The sequence below is a fragment of the Glossina fuscipes genome, unplaced genomic scaffold (assembly GCF_014805625.2).
Source record: "Glossina fuscipes isolate IAEA_lab_2018 unplaced genomic scaffold, Yale_Gfus_2 65544, whole genome shotgun sequence".
In the NCBI taxonomy this organism is placed as follows: Eukaryota; Metazoa; Arthropoda; class Insecta; order Diptera; family Glossinidae; genus Glossina; species Glossina fuscipes.
The window spans coordinates 12,333-20,154 of NW_024004065.1; the positions used below are offsets into that span (position 1 = coordinate 12,333).

Below are 7,822 nucleotides of genomic sequence, written 5' to 3' on the forward strand. Positions count from 1 at the left end.
CTTTCAAGTTTTCAATAATACGACCAACTCCTGGTTGAGAAAGGCGGGCCGAGTCTGGTGCACATAATGTTAACCAGCTAGCTGTGTCAGCCAACCTTTTTGGAAAATGTACATTTAAGCTGCGCCTCAAAAATTTAGCGATAACGAGTATACTCGTGTAACACGAAATTAGGTTGTAACGAAGAAACTTGACGAAATCACGTAAGCACTTTCTAAAATACAGTGTTATGAAACATACACATTCATAATGATAAAATTTGATAAGGAAGTCCGACCAGAACGGACCATGGCGCTTATATTAGTCATACAAAAAATGTTTTGTACTTGCCGCAGATTAAATTTGCAATTACATAGTTGCACGGAACGGATCATTTTAAAAATTCTTTCCAAAACGAACATGAAATCCTTTATTTTTCCTCTTTATCAAAAAATTCTTCTCCTGCTTTTCCGAAAAAAGTTTTTTTTTTATTGTATTTGCATACGTATTGAGTATAGTCTTTTACTACTAAATATGAATTTTAATCGCTAGGCTTTATCCCGCCTTGTTTTAATTAATTAACTAAACATTGATTCGTTGCAGATAATATCAAATCATGTAATAATAGCGGTGATGAAGATCTTTCGGCTTATTTCGAAATGATTGATAAGTTGCTTAGTAATGACAATTGTAATAATAATGATTCTCCAACCATGCGAGAATGGGCGTATATGTTTGTTTACACGTCTCAATAATTGAACATGTATTTGTATAGAGTATGGGCACTTTAGAGAATAAGCGTATATGTTCTCAATAATTTGTATAAGAATAATAATAAAAGTTATCGAAAAAGAAATATCAAAAATGTCAAAATATTTTAGGAAACTTTCATATATATATATATATTTTTTTTTTCGGAATTTTTTTAATTTTAAACTCCGTAACAAAATTTTGCTCATTGAAATTAATGGGCCAGTATTTAAAGTAAATACAATTTAGCGAAAATTAATCGATTCTGACAAGAGCTGCAGGATGCACCGTTAAATATCCCATTTTCTTTCTCCAGTCTCTACCATAATCTCAAAAGGGTTAACTGCAGTGGCGTTAGAATTTTTAGAGACCTGTCGTTCGATTTTCGCATATTATTGAATATTTCCTGTTAATTCTTCGATATATTCATACAAGTGGTTTTATATAATATATAATCTTATATATATAAGTGTACAAAAAAAGAGCATTTATCTCCCCTTGAACGCATTTTGACTAGTTTTAGTAAATTTTGATGTCATTCTATTTGACTATGTTTTAATTTAATTTACAAGTTCTTTTTAAATTTTTACAAGGTTCTCGTTTCCTCACATAAGCTGACTTTACAATAGAATGTGACTAAGAAACCATCAGAAATGTTGCTTATGGATAAATACCCGAACTCATTCAGAAACAATAAAAGAGTATTTACAAGAATATTTCCGATTGTCTTCGTCAGCAAGTTGGTGAGATTTAAAAGCCAATTTTAGATTGCAATTGAAATAAACCTAGACACCGGTCCACAGCATACAATACATAATTTTATAATGCAAAATTATTCCACTTTTGTTCAACGTCCAAATAACCTTCGTATGTGTTTGTGTTTTCTCATTATACGTATATTTTCCTTTTTTTGTATATGTATCAGCAACAATATACAACCTCAACTATTCTGTTAAATGAATAAGTGAAAAATACCTAAAAATACCCACAGAGACAAGGTATCCCTTTTTGGCCTTGAGCTATAGGTTGATTTTTTTGTATTATGCCTTCATTATTATGAAAGCAAAGTTCTTCGCCAGCTTTTATAAAATTCTTAGAAAATATGGCTGAAAAATTAAAAAAGAAAAAAAATTTTATTAATTATTAACGAATCTAATGGTTTTACCTACCTTTGGTAAGGGACATTCAATGTGCACTGTTTTTATTTGGCAATTTGGGTGGCAGCTATGATTTAAATAACGTCCAATATTACCTTTCCGACTCTGATCGACCGTGGTTAATAATACTTTATTCGTTGTTCCGCCACCATTCGATATGGACTCACAAAGGCTTAAATCATAATTCATTCCTTGTCTTGTATCATTTTCTTGCATGCACTTTTGAGCTTGCTGTCTTGTTAATAGTTCACCGGCATATTCACATATAAAAGCTCCTTTTGGTATAGTTTCAGTAGTTGTCAAACCTTTTGATTGATATCTATCGGAGTAAATGATCTTCAAATTATTTCTGGGACCATTCCGTACCAAACGGTTTACAATTTCTTTTGTTTACAAGCATATAACGAAGTGCATTCATAAATTAATTCTTGAAGCTTTTCCGGTTTTAATGCAAGCCGGAATTTCGCAAAACTTAATTCAACTTTTCAGCTTTTCTGCGAATGGTCTTAAAGGGCGTTGCATCATAAAATGCTGAAGTACAAGATATTCTGTTTCTTTAATTTATTTTTATAGTATGGGAATCTCGACGCTCACCTTATGCCATCGAAATCTCCTCAATTCTATTTTTCCACAACTTGGCGACCCTGACCCAATCCGTTCAGGATGTACTTTTTTCTCCAATTAGTGAAAATTGCTTCACTTAAAGGGCATTTATTCGTTCCATCAACACATCCGTTCCCTATGAATTCCGTATGTAATTCGTCTTATGATATCATCTTTTGTCTGACTGCTAGTGACGGAGTGCGATCTATGGCTGCATGCACGTAGAAAACGTTATATATATATTTAAAAAAACGAATTGTGTCAACAATGTTCAAATAATTTACAGGCATATCCGAGTCAGCGGAATCGCATAGGAAATCTCCAGTATATTTGCACTAAAAATGAGCTGTCAAAACCATACGTAGTTATAGAGCTTCAACAATCATATGATCATAATAAAGTTTCTGGAGCTAATCATAGCGATCCTAAGCTCGGTGGCAATTCATGGTCGTGCTCTTTTATTCTATTAATATTTTCCAGATTACCTATTCTTAACTTAATTAAGAAACAGAGGTAAATTTAAGCTATGATTATCAAGTATTCATTCAAAGATAATTGAGACTTTTTTACTTATTTATGTATTTGAAATAAATGTATTAAGTAAGATTTTAAAAGCTTTACTTAGTACTTAGCTATGCATTTTAAAATCGAATCGGTACAATGAACGTAAACCAAACTCCAATTTGACTAAAGTTAAAGATGTTGATTTCTTTAACATAATCAACGGCCAGCTGTTTAACTCCCTGAACATTCGACTCTGTTCTTTAATTTATAGAGAAAAAGTGTGCAAGTTGTATTCGAAAGGAAAGCACCCGTAAAATGTAAACAGAGAGAGCGTGTCAGTTGAATTCGAAAGAGAAATTATAGTTAGTTACGTAGAATTAGCTTTAAACCGAGCTCCAAGTTGGGATAAAATAAGTTAGGGAGTCGGTCGCGAGGGTCGCGAGAGATCAGACGTCTCGTTAGGCTTGAAAGTAGAAATACTAGACTGATTAATATTATTAAGGGTAGTGCAAAGTGGAACACTACACGACAGAGCAATGTCTTTTCACTGTTCAATAATATTTCAAAAATAATGAAAGTTTGGCGGCTACAGTTTGCAAATTTCGCAGAATATATGAGCGGAATAATGATATAAAAGATCATGTGATTTAACTTCGCTGGATTTCTTCTTTCGGAGTTATTTGAAGTCAATGGTCCTTGCCAAGAAATTCACAACCAACAGGATGCATGGAAGGAGGATATGCATGAAAGAAAATTTCGATGAAAGTGTGCTTACGTGCCAGCAAAGCCATGGAATAAAAAAATTGCAGTTAAAACAAGTGGGAAAGTTATATTCGGCGGGGTTGGAACCTCGCGTACCCAACACATAAATGCTTTTGCGTTTTTTCTAAATGACCACCATAATTGAATTACAACTAACACACTTTATCGCATTATACTCTCCAACTTCTTTTATGTTATACGTATTATAACGGTATTTTAACGAAAAAATTGGTTCACCATATCGTGACGTCCGAGATGCTTAATTTGAAACTAACACACTTAGCTTCACGCATTTTACTCTCGAAGTATAAGTGTATATTCGTTCTCATTTGTTATGCATGTATTGTGCCGATTTATAAAATAAGTGTATATTCGTTCTCATTTGTTATGCATGTATTGTGCCGATTTATAAAATAAGTGTATATTCGTTCTCATTTGTTATGCATGTATTGTGCCGATTTATAAAATAAGTGTATATTTGAGAATCCTTCACATAATTACCTCCATGATCGCAATCGACATCGCGAAGACAGCTTAGCCCACTGCAGTGACATTTACTTATTAAGGTAGAATTGTAATCGTCTTGCAATTGCATTCATTCTACGTCTTGATGCGTTTCTTTAAAGAGCACATTTTCTAAGAAATTCAATTTGACAATGCACCGACTGCTAAATCTGGAGTAAATACAAAAATCAATGACATCGCTACAAAGAAAAACCAATATGCTAAAAATTCGAAACGCACTGCGAAAAAAGAGGAAGAAAATAATGAGACAGGCAGAGCAGCTGAAGAGATGCCTGCAACTAGTAATACATCTTTACCAAAAGGCCGAAAGAAACCCATCACGCCAGAAGAGGATCCTCCAGCAGATAACGCACCCCCGCCCGCGAAAAGAGGACGCACAAAAAGGAAGACGTAATTACCAGTTATTTGAATAAAATGCGTACATTTTAATTATTACGAAAAGACGAAATTAAAAACATTTGATTTCGGTGAGATTTAATGAAAAACTCAAATTCTTTTTACATTTTAATTATTTGTGCCCATTTTTTATTTTTACTTTTGTTTCATTAAAAAACTTGAATATTTGTATTGCTATAATAACTATAGATAAACAAGAATTTATATTCAGTTAAGCTACGGCCACTTACAAGAACAAAAACCGGCTAATGTTTATATGTATAAGCTGTTCGGTTTATTGTTTATTTATTGTCAAATTTTTTCCCAACTTTTTTTCTAAATAGTTATATTTGTCTTTTGTGTTAATATTTCTTTCTTTAACTGTAATTGTAATTGAACTCAATAAAGAACAAATGTTCACGGACTTGAGCCGATAGCCTGTGTTGCTAGTGCTCAATGTGTCTTTTTTAGTCTAAGAATTCAATTCATTAGTCTAAAATTAAAATAATAATAATAATAATAAGATATATTCGATACAATTATCCAAGTGTTCGTATTCATCCTTGATGATAATATTCAATTCCATTTATGGATTTTCGGTTTCACTATTATAGTTATATAAAATAGCTAGTCAATTATGTTTTAGTTTTATTTTTTCCATTATTGGAAACCTTCTTTTCACTTTTCATTTAATTTTTATTATGTATGATTTAAGCGCAATAATACATTCTACATGTTGTTAAGCACGTTACTATAGCTTTCTGTTCTTTTAAAACAATCTCTATAAAGAGAGTATTTTTTTTTTTTTTTTTTTTTGGTATGTTGAACAGAGATGGAGTAAAAAAAAGAGAGTATAAACTTTATTTCTGTTGTTTATTTAATCCCATTTAAAAAGAAAAGTATCCGAATGTTTTCTTCCTCCCACGTCCATAGTCACAAGTACTTTCTTTATTTGAAAACAATCATGGTGGCTGGTTTACAAGCAAGTGACACACAGGAATTACCGCCGTGATTATCGACTTGTTTTTTTAGGAGACAATTGATTATCGCCAGCGAATTTGCATACATGGTTAGATACTCTTGGCGATTGTCGCCTGACTTACGATAGAAACTATAAGAGAGTGTAGTCCACATCTTGCAGCAGCTTACGTTTTCAGCATAAAGTAGAAATTTCATCTTTTTTCGATTTAGGACGTTGATACTCCTTACATGTTTGAAGAAAAACAAAACTTAAATTTAAAATTTTATTTAATTTTTTCGATTTATGTTTTGGCGAAAAGCAAACATTTCATTTGTTTCGATATAAGACGACGTTATCCCTTAGAGTTTTGGCGAAAGATGAAAATTTATTTTTTTTATTTTGAGAACAATGTTACCCTTACGTTTTTGGGCAAAAAACACATTTAATTTTTTGAGAGTCAGGAAGCCTTACGTTTTTAGAAAAAAACAAAAACATAATTTTTTAGAATTATTTTAACATTTACGTTTTCGGCGATATATGAAAATTTCTTTTTATTCCATCTAGGATTATGTTATCTCTCACGTTTTTGGCGCCAAAAAAATTAATTTTATTAGATTTAGAACGATGTTACCTCTTATAATTTTGGCGAAAAAGGAGAATTTTTCTTTCGATTTGAAGTAATATCATTTTAGGAAAATACATATTTCGTTTATTTCGGTTGAGGATGATGTTACTCCTTATGTTTAGTTTCAAGTGTATATATCTTTAGTCGCACTATTTATTTTAAATTAATCCATTTTATTCTTTTCATTTGCCCATTCATCTTTGGTCAGATATGCACTTATTAACGTAGCGTTGTTCGATTTGTTCATGCACTTGCATTCGCACTATCATGTTTCTATGTTTGTCTGTTTCAGTATAACTGACCATAGACAGCAATACAGTTGATAACGTAATTCAGACCTTGAAGTGTTTCGTCCTAAATATATTAAATTGCTTATGTTGCATTTTGTGGCACACTTCAAGCTGTTCATATTTCTGGAGTAAATAAATGCATAAATGCAAGTGCATCACTTTATATATTTGTTTTATTATAGTATGTAGGAGAATAATTCTAAGTTAGTTTATAATAATCATAATTTATATTCCACATTTTACGAATAAACTTTATCATTTGTTAAATTGTTCTTTTGCAGTTTCTTCCACTTCAAGTGCTGGAAGAAACAACTAAACCAAGTTGGTACGACCAGACGCAACGTTTGGTCGAATCATAGAAATCAAATTAGGTACGCTATTGACTTCTACCTCAGAAACTGAGCATTATTAAAAAACGGCGCTGTAAAATTTCAACTTACGCTAAACTTTTTGTGTTTGTGTTAAACACCTTACGTTTTTAGCAGTATATAATTGGGGGAACGTCGACGCGAATTTCAGTACCCAGGAAATGGGACTTTTCTTTTTTTTCTTGCTTATCTCATTTTTTAGGGGTAGTAGTACATATATGGGGAACGACGGGCATGCGCTTGCCCGCTCCAACCAGATTATTTCACCCCCAAACACACACACCCATCCGCATATACGTACACGCACACACACCTTTTCCGTCAACTCACTTCATTAACACATACCCATTTTTCCCTAGCATGCGTAACGTTCGCCCTTTTTCCTCCCTTAAACTAACGACTCATACATCTCATACCTACAAGCAATTCAAAATCCAACTCAATTTTCTCAGAAAAAGAGACTGTTCGGAAGAAAGTACGAACAAAACAAAAAATAGCACCAACTGCGTTCCTTTCCTATTATACACTCTCATATAAAATTCGCTGAAAGTGGAAAAAAATCAGTGTTATGGCATATTATAACCGACAAAAAGTCAAAATTTTATTTTATTTAGTACTTTATGACCACATTTAAAAAGAAAATTTGTGACAATAAAAGACAAAGAAAATTTTACAGAAAACGCTTGAAGTTAAGTTCGCCAACATATCTATATTGTGTAAGTAGAGTTTTGTTTTAGCTTTTTTCTAAAATAATCAAATCACCAAATCGATCAGTGCGACAAAAAAATTATATACAAATTATTCAAAATAAAAAAATGGAATCGAGCAACAACACATCATCAACAATATTATCATCACCAGTGCAAAACATGAATCAATCACATTAGAATGTTATGATTCTCAGATGACAATCGAGTCTGTCGTC

The 7,822-nt window shown here is 32.2% G+C and overlaps 1 long non-coding RNA gene across 1 annotated transcript; it reads right to left on the reverse strand.

Annotated features, from left to right (window-relative positions):
• Window positions 1-1,310: 1,310 nt before the first annotated feature.
• Window positions 1,311-3,269, reverse strand: LOC119643855. Its single transcript, XR_005248456.1, has 4 exons — window positions 2,772-3,269; window positions 2,479-2,698; window positions 1,897-2,415; window positions 1,311-1,833 (listed from the first exon to the last, which is right to left on the reverse strand). It is a non-coding gene; the product is annotated as an uncharacterized LOC119643855 (long non-coding RNA).
• Window positions 3,270-7,822: the final 4,553 nt, after the last annotated feature.